The sequence below is a fragment of the Fragaria vesca genome, linkage group LG5, assembly GCF_000184155.1.
Source record: "Fragaria vesca subsp. vesca linkage group LG5, FraVesHawaii_1.0, whole genome shotgun sequence".
Classification (NCBI taxonomy): domain Eukaryota; kingdom Viridiplantae; phylum Streptophyta; class Magnoliopsida; order Rosales; family Rosaceae; genus Fragaria; species Fragaria vesca.
In genome coordinates, this window is record NC_020495.1 from 24,819,424 (window position 1) to 24,832,632 (window position 13,209).

Consider the following 13,209-nt stretch of genomic DNA (forward strand, 5'->3'; position numbering starts at 1 on the left):
ATATATATATATACACAGTCCCCTTCCAGAGAGGGATCCCTCTTTAAAATTAAAGTGAGGGATTCCTTATTTCGCTCACTTTCAGGTCGTATTTCCACATCTCAACCGTACAATGTCTAAAACACAATGTGTAGATCATTCTTGCAAAGTTTCATCAAATTTGAAGATCATTTGGGTACCGAATTAGATTAAATAAATCAACAGAACAAAAGTTGTCCAAACAGAACCGTTCGTGTAAATTATGATTACGGAAGCTCAAATGATCTTTAAATTTGATGAAACTTTGCAGGAATGATCTACACACTGTGTTTTAGACATTGTACGGTTGAGATGTGGAAATACGACATGAAAGTGAGCGAAATAAGGAGTCCCTCACTTTAATTTCAAAGAGGGATCCCTCTCTGGAAGGAAACTGTATACATATATATATATATATATATATTTATGATTGTTTACTGACAATGAGAAGTCGGTTTGGAATTTGGTCCAATGGAAATGCGTTCCTTGTCGACACCTAGGGATTGCTTTCTTCCCACCCTCTACGTGTCAACACCTAGGAAACAACTATCCAAGTTGCATCACGTGGAGATGCTGACCTTAGTCTCCAAGAAAGAAGGAGTTCAGCCAATGGAAACTTGCCACGTGGCGATCTGATCCAAAAGTTATTCATATCTTCGAAAAATCATAAAAAATAGCCTAGGAATCTGAAAAATTCACCGAAAAGTATGACGAATTCGTGACGACATCTATTTTCTATTTCTAATAAGAAAAACACATTTTCAGAAATTTCAAAAATTGGGATGTTACAGTTTACCACCCGAGGATCCCCTAGTGAAACATAAACGAATATAGGGTTGACCGTTTCGATCGGGACCCAAACGTTGCTGAATTAAAGTGATTTTTCTACCGTAGTCGTATTTCCCTATACTAATCACATCCTATTTCACGAGATTTTTGAAAATTTCTTTATCTATATAGTTGGTTCACAAAGTTGTACACTTGCATATAATCTATCAAAAAAGTTATACCACATTAGTAGACATGTTATGATTCCGATGATTAAAATTCACAAAATGAAAATTGACCGTCTAATGTGATCATTATAGTGAAACATGGATATGGTATAAAATTCAACTGATTTTGACAACGTTCGCGGCTCGATTGAAACAGTCAACCTTAATCCATCTTCACTTATCACACGAAAACGATCTTACCTACCTCTTCGTGACTTAGTTTGGTCGATTCTTTAACATAATAAACTCTCACATAGATGAGACGTCTCTCAATTTGGAGACGTTTACCACCCGAGGATATGGCTCCTCATAGGGAAGATTAAGCGTGAATATGGTTGACTGCATTTATTGAGACCGAAACGTTACCCGAAATACATGATTTTTCAACCACAATGGTATTTCATTATTCCGATCACATCATATTTCACAAGTTTTTTGAAAATTTTGCTTCCTATGTATAGTTGGTTCACAACGATGTAAACTTCCAAATAACCTACTAAACAAGTTATTCCGTTTTAGTAGGCACTTTGTGATTCCAATGAGTAAAATTCACAAAATGAAAATTCGACCGTCTGATGTGATCGTAATTGTGAAAAATGGCTATGGTATAAAATTCAACTAGATTTGGCAACGTTCGGGGCTCGATCGAAACGGTCAACCCTAATTCATCATCACACGGAAACGCTATTACCTACCTCTCCGTGACCTATTTTGGTCGACTCTTCCACACATTAAACTCTCACATAGATTAGACGTAACCACCTATGTATAAATGTGCATACGTTTACGTCCCAACGATAGGGCTCCTCATAGGGAAGATTAAGCGTAATTACGCTTTTTTTGCGAAATCCCACTTTTCTCTGTTTTCAAACTCGTATATTTGATACTTAGGAACCCATGGAAATTTTGTTTAAATTGACCCTCCGGTGGGTAGGCTCTCTTTAAGAGCGCTTAAGCGTAATTAGAGTTGACCGTTTTTGTTGGGAACCAAACGTTACCGGAAGTTTGTGATTTTTCAACCGTAGTTTTATTTCATTATTCCGGTTACATCCTATTTCACAAGAGTTTTGGGAATTTCACTTCCTCTTTACAGTTGGTTAACAATCATGTACATTTCACAAAACCTACTAAACAAGTTATACCGCTTTAGTAGACATGTGGCCGTTGGCGATCCGAGGTCAAAAATTCATAAAATAGAAATTCAACAGTCTGATGTGTTCATTATAGTAAAATATGACTATAGTAGAAATTTACCTATTTTCGTCATTGTTTGGGCCTCGGTCAACTTAGTCAACATTATGCATCCTTCTACCTCATTCAAGATAACTGTGTCAAGCGGATGTAAATTACATAAAAATTTTACATGGATGAACATTGCGCGTCACCGCATGACTGTAGAAATTTTTGAGGACTTTTTCAGACACCAGAGTTTTTTTTTTTTTTTTTATTGATTTTCAGAGTTTCAAAAATTGTATAATAATTAACATTTATTATAGTTCAATTTCTAAAAAACATAACAAATAGCTCTGGTGCTCGAATAATTATCCAAAAATTCCTGGACTCTCGCGGTGACGCTCTATATCCATTCATGTAAAAAAATTGACCTGGTCCATCGTCGTCTCGACAATGGTCAAACCGGCGACTGTGTGACGACGACAAAGCGTTATTGCAGTAATAATCAACATATAATCAACTTCTGAAATCAAAATATAATAGAGATATCAAATCATATATAGCATATTAAAATCAATAAACCCAAACACTAAGAGAATAGAAGACACACTAATCACAAGCAAAGTTATTTCTAGAACGAACATAATAGAAGCATACACAAGTACAAAGACACTCAGTCTCAACCCAATCCTCTTCTGACCATCTCACCCAAATCCTCTTCTGTGCAACGACCAAAATCATCTCAAGCTTCCTTCTCTCCTTTATTATTATTATTATTTTTTTTTTGTTTTTGTTTTTTTTTTAAACCAAACTCATCAAGACAAGAACACCCAGTCCGTCTCCATCAAATCTAATTCTCCACTAAACTACATATGATAGGAGTACAAAGTGCTACGATATTAACGTATTTCCTACCTTATTTAGTTATGTTATTCTCTTAACATTGTCATTTTAAACATGTTTTGTGATTGTAAAGGTAAAAGAGCGGAAAAGTGAAAAAGGAAGTTAAAACCGGCGGATTAAGAAGGATAAGTCGTCTAGGAAATTTTCCTGTTTTGATAAGGAGAAACTTTCCTATTTCATTTTGGGAAACTTTCCTATTTTGATTGGGGAAACTTACTAACTTTGAATCTTTCCTATTTTGACTTTCCTGAATTCTTTTGGAAACTTTCTTTCCTCTTGAGATAGGGATTCCACATGAAGCAAGGAAACCAAATCCTACATGGATTAGGCCGAAATTCTGTCACATAAAAGGAGGAGAATGACACCATCTTTTTAGGGTTTCCAGCCGAATTTATATGGAGATAATGTAGCAAACATCAAGGAAATTAAGGGAAATTCTTACCTTTTATTTCTCCATATAAATTCCTAATATTCCTAGAGTTTATATCTGATTTATATTCTTTTTCTAGGGACATTAAATGGCACAAATATGGGAAGAATTATCAGCAGCAAATCGGCAATTAACAAGGAGAGATTCAAGCCGATTTCAATTTGGAAAACAAGCAATGTATTCAGCCACAATTCCAGCCGAATTTAGACTCTTAATGTGCAAGATATTCTAGAGAATTCTAAGGAATATTCTCAAAAAATATTGTGCTATTATTTGTGGCCCTTGGATCGGATTTTAATCAATGGTGTAGAGTAAAACCCTATGTCGACATGACCACTATATAAAGGAGCAGAGAGGAACGTTTTTGGCATCACTTCTCATGCACAAACACCTGCCCTAACTTCACAATAGCCTCCTCTTCAGCATTTTCGTTCCAAGACAGCAGAGCCTCCATCCATTGAAGCTTGCTCTATCTTGGTGTTCTTCAGAAAGTCACTGTGGAGAATAAAAAGTGTAACAATGCCTCAATCGATCTCTCTCTGTTCTGTAGTATTTTCTTTTGTTAGATTCTTAGAATTCCTGCGTTTTGGATTGAGATTGATGTTGAGAATATGGTTATATTAATTTTCAGATTTACAAAGTCATGTTCTTAAGTTGTTTATGAGATTTGCATAACTGATCGTCATGTCATTCTTGTTATTGAAAACTTGTGATCTGGTTATTTAAATTGCTGACTTCTGCAAAAGCTTGCCGATCATGACGTTTTAGAGGCTTGAGACAAAAGATAATATTGTGGCCTCACATGCATGAAAATTTTTATCACTCATCTTAGAGCTTTTAGCATGCATACTATATTAGAGCTTTTAGCATCTATTAAATTTGAAACAAATTCACCCAAATATATTAGAAAAAAGTTTGGCTTCAACATAAGAGTTTGCCCCAAGAAAATGGCTATCTCTCCCTCTCCAAACCCTAGCCGCTCGGGCTTTGGGAAGCTATCTGGATGGCAGTCGTCCTCCCCGCTATCATGGCGGTCTCTGGCCTCCTCTCCATTGAAGTAGCCAGCAATGGTCATCTTCTCCTTCTCCCCTCCATCATTGTCTGCGGCTGTTGTTTATGGAGATGGTGGAAAGCAAAGGATCTGGTCTTGGGGACGTCTTCTGGCATGCGATGGCGTTGCTGGCTTTCTAGAGGATGCTCTGTTTGCTGTGAAACTCCGCTGGATGGTGAGGACATACCAGACTTTCGATGGTGGTGGGGGAAATCATCGATTTGGTGCTAGGAGTGACGGCAATGGTGGTGGTCACTGTGATGACTCTTTTCGAAGGAGGCGGCGAGGACGGCTGCAGCATGGGGGCTGCGGGCAGCGACGGCGGCTATGATGGTGATGTTCTCTCTGCTAGGGTTTCTTTGAACCCTAGTGGATTGGGCTTTTGGGCCTAGTTTGGATTTTATTTCAAGCCTATTACTATGTTTTGCTATTATTTGTAGTAATAGGTTCGCCTTAAGCAAGCATGGAGATTTCTAGTGAGTAGTTCTATCCTACATTCCATTGTAAGCAAAACTTACGCCTTCTTGTCTATCTGGACATGATAGTGAAAGGGCATGTAATGGTTGCTCTGGCCTTAGAAACTTTTATATTAATCTATGATGATTACCTTTAAAAAAAAATATGTTAGAAAAAAATGAAAAAAGGTATTCAATTAATAAAGATTCTTTTTGAAGGTACTATTTCACTGGATTGAATTTCGAAATGTACACCAATTGCGGCCTTTTAGGCATCTAGGGGATTAAGACAACGATTTCATTTTTGGGTCGAAGTAGGGTTTGGGATGCTTTATTTATTTATTTATTTTGTAGTTTTTTTGGGCAGCATAATGATTGATTTTCGCAATTACTGATAATATAGATAAATGTTTATATGGTCTTCAGATTATTCATGCTTGATCTTTTGATTGTCATAAGAGAAATTTTAAATACACATCCCAAATTACTTGATAGTTGATACACACCCCTTTCTTAATACACTATTCAATTAATTTCTCTTTCCGATATATTACTAAATACACAACCTAAAGTACCTAAAATATCCTTAATCTAGAAAACCATGAGAAACTCTATATTTGATTACAAGGCTCTCCTTTGTAGTATGATTAGTATGTACATTCGTTTATATTAACGTACTAGATGTGCATATTGATTACCTAGTGTTAGTTCTTGATCGAGAATCATTTTTAACATATTTACCGTAATCTGCAAATGCTTAAACATGAAAATCATAAACAAAATTAAATAAAATAAGAACACCTACTGAATATTTTGTTTATATGAAGAGAAGAATTTATTTATTTTAATGAAATGAGGAAAAAAATCATTATTTTTACACGAATTACCTTGTTTGGAATTTTGAACTTGGAAATTGTGACTTTCTACTATCAAAAAAAGAAAAGAATTGATTGTTCAAATTCCTTACTTAAATTTCAGTCATATTTATTCTCATAAAAAAGGAAATAATTGCTAGTTCGAATTTTCCTTAGTATTTTCCGAAACTAGTTAATGTTATTTTCATTTTTTGATATTTTATTTTGTTTTTATCAAAGTATTACATGTGAGTATTTTTTGGTAATTTAACTCACCTATAAAATATTCTTTGAAATATAAATCAAGAGGGATGTGTATTAAGTAATTCAAGGTGTGTATTTAAATTTTTTTTAAATAAACTTTTTTTTTGTTCACATCTTTTATCAACTCCTTATTCTAAAAATAAACTTTTTTTGTTCACACACCTATAGTACCCTAATTTAAAAATAAAAGCCAAGACTTTATAAATACCTCACCTCGTGATTTGGCGCCAAGTTCATTTCACTAAAACGCTCTCAGAGCACCAAAAGAGAGAGAACGAGAGCGACTGTACGAACAAATTTCTAGGGTTTGCTCTTCGCCGATCAATCGGAGCTCGGAAAATGCAGAAGCTAGGGTTTCCGAGCATGGGGAGCTTGGATCAGTTCAAGTCCCTCTCGAAATCGGCCTCCGGAGGACCTCCGAAGACCTTCGCCTACTCTTCGCGCCCGCCGGAGTCGATCTCGTCGGGAAGCTTCGCGAACCTGAAGCTCACCGCAGGTTCTGATTGATCGGAATTTCTCGGTTCTCTAGTTGATTTCGTCGGTAATTTTGAATTTCTATGACGATTTCGTGTTCGATTTCTTCGTTTTTGCAGAGAAGTTAGTGACAGAGCAAGCTTCTGTGAAAACAGATCTGGAAATTGCGGTACTCTCTCTCTCTCTCTCTCTCTCACGATGAGCCTGTGAATCTGTGATTGAGCGAGTGTGAATTGCACGCGCTAGCTTTTGCGAATGCGTGTTTGGATTTGTATTTCACGCTGTGCTTCAATTTGTTAGGGATCGGTTCAATTTTATGTTTTGTATATCTAAATTGAAATTCATAGGTAGTTAAACGAGTATATTACTGATAAATGCAGAACACTAAGCTGAAAAAATCGGTGGAGCACATCCGTGCATTAGAGGAAAAATTGCAGAACGCTTTTAATGAAAATGCTAAGTTTAAAGTGAAGCAGAAGGAAGATGAAAAGCTGTGGAAGGGATTAGAGTCTAAGTTTTCTTCAACTAAAACACTGTGTGATCAGCTCACCGAAACTTTACAGCTCTTAGCTGGTCAAGTTCAGGATGGTGAGTGCTGTTTTGACCTTTAAAGTTTTTCTATAGTCTACCGAAACACTGTGGTATTGAAATTGATGTTGCTCTAACAGCGGAGAGAGATAAAGAGGAATTTGAAGGCAAACTCTCTGCGAGTGCAGAAGCTCTTGATGGTTTGAGTCATCAAATGAATGATCTGTCTATAAAGCTAGAGTCAGCTGAGGAAACTATTAGGACTCGTAAGTTATTCCCCTTTCATTTGCTTTTTCTGAGAGGAAACTTTTGAAATGTGGAATGTTTGAAGATGTAATGTATAACAGAACAAAGGTGCGTAGTTCCCATTGAGTGATGTTCTTGAATTTTGAGTGTAGGTGAAAAGGAGCTGGAGGGACGCAGACTCGAGAAAGAGGATACAGATAAACTTCACAGAAATGAACAAAGCAGAACTGCAAATCTCATAGAGGAAAAAGGTAAACATCTTATGCATCTGACTTTAGCTTGAAATTCGTTTAGACATTATGGAGTTACTTATGGCCATCAGACAACCTGGAGGTAAGTTAATATAGATTACATAAGCAGGAAGTTTCTTTCTATGATGAGTGTTTGGAAGATGATTAAAGCTCATGCATCAGATACTTAAATCTGTTTTTTAAACTGATATCTTACCTCGAAAATGGAGATGGTATAGATGAGGCACATTGCACATGTAATAGACTAGGCCTTCAAATTTAAACAACCAGACCACCCAAGTTACTTGTAATATGGTTTCTTACCCTTCAAGTGATGTTCAATCTAATCTTATGTGTCTTGGCATCACCATTGTAACCCCAAGATTCTCACTCCTAAAGGTAAAGGAAATAGCTGAGATAGATTCAAGTTGGCCCATTCTATCTGTATTCTGGCCTCTGAAAGATATTAAGGTGTATGCTTAATATTACTGCAATATTCAGCTTTCCTAAAACTTGGTTAACATGCATAGATAAAATTAGGGATTATCCATTTGCAGCAAGACTTTTTCTGTTTGCATCTTTGAGAAGTATTATCTAATCAAGTGTATGCATCTTCCCCTTCAACGGAAAAATAGACAGATTAATTTGAAGGCATATGACATGGAAGGCTACATCCATTTTGCAGTCAAAGCGAAACTATTGCACTTACCATAAATGGTTTGTTCAGATTTTGTTGGACTTTCATTATGACAGCAGTCATATGTCTTTTCCTTGCAGATGCTATGATTAAGAACATTGAAGAAAGTCTAGCAACTAATAGGTTGGCTACGGAGAGTTTGAACACTAAATTGGGTGAGGTGCATCTTGAGTTAAAGTTAAAAGAGGATGAAATCAGACGTTTGATAACTGAACAGGAGAACTTGGAAACAGAAAAGCATGATCTCCATTTGAACAACGATGACCTAGTTAAGAGATTAGATATGTCAGTCCTCGAGATAAAGAACCTTGATGGTTTGGTTCATGTGTTCACTTCACATTTGGCTGAATTGGATAGACAAAGTTTGAACTTCCTGGAAAAGTTTGATAAGCTGAACTCACTCTATGAGGCGTGCTTCCAGTTAGTCAATCAGGAGAGAGACCTTTCTGCCAAGTTTGCTGAGAGACAGTATGATCAACTACACGACAGGTTCTTGAACTTGACATCAGAAAAAGATGCTATACTACTGGCAAATCAGGAGTGGAACAATAGGGTCATGGAACTTCAGAAGGTTCAGGAGTCCATTATGACACAACTTTCAGAGGAAAGACGTACAGCCAGAGAAACGATACAGAAGCTGGAGTTTGAAACTGAAGCTCTGGTCTCCAAGAAGATTGAAACCGAAAAGTTGGTGTCTGAGTTAGAACTGCAGATTGATTCTCTGTCAGAAATTTCAAGATCATCTGAGAATAAAATGGTTTGCAAATTCCAACACCTCCATCTTATATTATGAGATGTCTCTTTCTTTTTCTCATACTAAACTTGTTTTTGTACTATCTTGCAGCAAGACCTCCTGATCAAAATCTAAGCACTAGACACTGAGAATAAATATAAAACAGAGAAACTACAAGCAGAGATACAGAAGAAAGCGGAGCAAATAGATGGTTTACTGAGAGAAGGTGAATCACATGAGCAGCATGTGAATTTGATGGATAAACAAGTCAGCCAGCTTCATAGCACACTAGAGGAAAAGGAGCAACTTATTGCCCAATACAAGGAACGAGAGATGAATCTGGAAAAACAGATCACAGAGGTTTGTAATTTATTATAAATGTGAGATGCTTATAAAACCATTTCTTATGCACCTACATTTCTGTAATTTGTTGCAGAATTGTGCATCTTTGACTGCTGCTGAAACTAAACTCGTGGAAGATAAGAATCAATATGATGTCATGCTTGAGAGTAAACAACTAGAACTGCCAAGGCATTTGAAAGACATATCACCGAGCAATGATCAGGTGTGGCCTCTTATGATCTACACATCTGGCCACCATACAGTTTAACTACTTCTGAATTGACAGTAAGACGAATTTACATAGGCTATCAATGACATCCGGAAGAAATACAAGGTGGAGAAGCTAGAGATAGTTAACATGGAAAAGCAAAAGGTTTGCTTATTTACTCATTTTTACCATCTCCAGGAATATGACACAGCTAAATAATGTTTTTGAACTGATTTTCTATTTATTGAAACTTCAGGCAGAAAATCTTGTTCGAGAAAGGGAGATAGAATGTGAGAAAAAACTTGAAAAATGCAAAGAAGAAACTAGGCAGCACTTGATGCGTGTTCAGGAGGAACATGCTGTTCTGGTATGTGAGGAAAAGTGGTGGATATTATCAAGTATAAACCAGATAATGACTTTTTGCAAAATACATTTGTTTGATATTACAAAATGAACTGTTTTTTTTTCCCTACACATTGTCTGACAAGACATATACCTTTAGTAGAGGACTATTATTTCCCATATGTTAATACCTCTCAACATGTACAACATCGACCAGAGTTTTCATTTTTCAGTATTCACCATTAGTCTATATATATTTTTGGTAATTATAAGGTTGGCTTTTTATCTTCTCTCTCTCTCTCTCTCTCTCTCTCTCTCTCTCACACACACACACACACACACACACACACACACACAAGCACACCTACAGAAAATTGTTGAATTTTTGTGAACATCTGAATGCAGTGATGCTGATCTATGGCAGATAAACTTACAACTTAAGTTTTAAGCTTGTACTGATATAATGACAATGATATGCACAATTGGATAGACTGATAAATAGTGTACTTCAGTAAGGTTTAAATGGGCAACACATAAGGGCATAGATTTATTCTGCGGAGGCCTAATGGTTTAAATGTTTCTTTTTGGGATCGTGATAGAAGTATTAAGTTTCATAATCTTATATTTGTCATGTTTTTTCTGGAATTTTTGTCAATATGATGAGTTCATTCTGTCTCAGGAGTACTCAATTTCATCGAGGAGAAACCCTGTTGCTAGAAGGAGAGGTCAGCGGTCTCTGAGAAGACCGGAGCATGATGAGAAGGTAGCACATGATTCTGACATTAAGAATAATTTCTTTCAGTATGACGTACTTGTCAAGCATACTATATCAAGTAATTAAGTCTGTCAATTTAACCTTTTTTGTTTTTTTATCTCTACTGTGTAGTCCAATTCCAAAGGCACGACGATTTTTGGTTTTCGGTACAATAATGGGGTAGTGCTCGGAGGAGATGGCAGGATATATGACTATGACTATTACTATGACAACAACAACAACAAAGTGTCTACCTACTTCCTTGGTAAAACCTTTGAAATTTACAGGAGTTTTTATAATTAGATTACGACATTACGTGTTTAAATTGTATACCAAAATCAAATTCTTAAATACGTACAGTTCAAGACGATAAGAAGAAGACCTTCGAGTTATTAAACACCAACAACTCAAGAATTTGCTGTGCCTGTATGGGATTGGTAGATTACTGGGAAGATTTACATCGTTATCTTAAAAAACAGGTAAATAATTACGCAGTTTTAACTGTCTATTTGTAAGAATTTGACTAAATAATTTGTTCTGCAGAACCCACAGTCAGTATCTACAGCAACAAAAGTAGCAGCCCAATATATGACAAACTTTGTCACAGAGAAGACAAAAGTTATAGAGGACTATAGAAACAAACATAACGAAGAGCTGTCCTTCGGTATCATCCTGGGGGGGCTATGAGCCCAAAGAGGTAGTATCTAGATTTATATATGTTTCGATATTTAATAAATTACTTACTTAAGTAAAAAATTTTGGCAGGGTTTCAAGCTTGTTAGTGTCGATCTTTGGGGTGGCACATTGCATGTGAGGACAACTGACACAGTTGCTACCCTGGGATCCGGAGCACATGTTGCTGATGAAATCTTAGGCGTCGAAGATACAAGGTTTTTTACAACAGTATTCTTCTAATTTTTTTTGTTTGCACAATCATATGTTTCTCCAAATATATTAAAAGGGTATTTCTGCCAGTGAGGGTCGGCGACTATTTGGGAAGGTGAAGGAAGTTAAGACGGCAGTGCAAGGGATTGACATGGGGTTTAAATGTTTAGGGGCTGCCGGCATGAAGGTTCAGTCCTCAGGCGGGATCTCGACTGGTTTGTAATTCTTAACTATTTTTCATAAATATACCACTACTAAATAACTGTCAAGCCCCTAACATATTTGATCTTTGTTATTTTCTTGTATAGTCATCCATATTGATGAAAAAAAAAACTGGAAGCTGTCTCTCCATCCTTTGGATCTCTACTATAGGTATCCTGATGACGCTATTGAGAAGAGATCCTTATTTCTGATGTACGAGCTTGGGAAGGACCCTGTTTGGGGCGAGAAGGAAACAATAGACTTGTTACATGACGTCTGGCGTCACTTTTATATACTCACACCAACTTTCCATAACATATTAATTAGAACAGTACATCAGACTATAAGATTGGTTTAGCTAATTGAACTTTCTAATTTTCTCTTAGGGTGAGTGGACGAGATCTATATGATAACGACCTCGAGGCGTGCCATGTCGTGGCACACAAGGTAGATTTCCACGCCTACCGTCTGCTTTTTCATGATGCAAAGGTGGCGAATGGTGCATTCACGCATGCTTATAAGCGACCGCATCGGGGTCCTCGTCGCATAGAGCAACATTTTTCTGGGGAAGCTGACGTGCAACGTTCAGGTCGTAAGAAGGCTGTCTACATCGCACGCAGCACTTCCAGATTCTTCCGGTTGATGTGCGACATCGACAACCACCATGGCTAAAATGTGCCCACACGTTGCTGCGGGAATTGAGAGCATTTTTCTTCTGGCTTTCTTCCATCATCGAGAAATATTATCTTAGAATCAATAGTACCAAACCAGGGTTTTGGTAGATGTATTGGAGAGCGTGCAATATACAGAAAACTCAGACGGTAATACAGAAAACTGAAATTCCATATATATGATTTCAGCAATTGTTGGTTAAAAAATGTAACGATAAGAGTACACAATTTACATACAGGCAGCTCTGTAGCTGTTTCTATATGCACTTGAGCCAAACAGAAGTTGCGGTTTAATACCTGAAATGAAAAGCCATATACGATGCAGAAAATTCAGTTTTGACCAAGTAATATAACTACTATTGAAAACCAGCTCTGTGTCTTAGCAACCCTAGCAAATTGCATAACTTGCAACAAATCATAGCTAGTGCAAATCAGTAATCCAGGTATGATAGTGTTTCATACATTCAAATGCGAACTAATTTACTAATCCTAAAACATGACTAAGCACCTATGAGGATTGTCAAATTTACCTGTAAGAGAATGTCCCTTCCATTATGTATAGATGAACCTGCATATCCGACTTCTAGCATTAATAATGGGAACTAAAAAGAGCAAAATATACTCCACACCAATAGCCCCATACTGTTGCATGACCTATCCCTTGAGCATATGTTTCATTGCAGAAATATTGATACAGTTGAAACTGGAATGTATGGAACACAACAGCCTTACAGTTCATTGTATCTCAAACTCAT

The 13,209-nt window shown here is 36.7% G+C and overlaps 1 pseudogene; it reads left to right on the top strand.

Moving 5' to 3' along the window:
* The first annotated feature begins 6,482 nt into the window (after positions 1-6,482).
* LOC101302948 lies at positions 6,483-12,455 on the top strand (annotated as a pseudogene).
* The last annotated feature ends 754 nt before the right edge of the window (positions 12,456-13,209 follow it).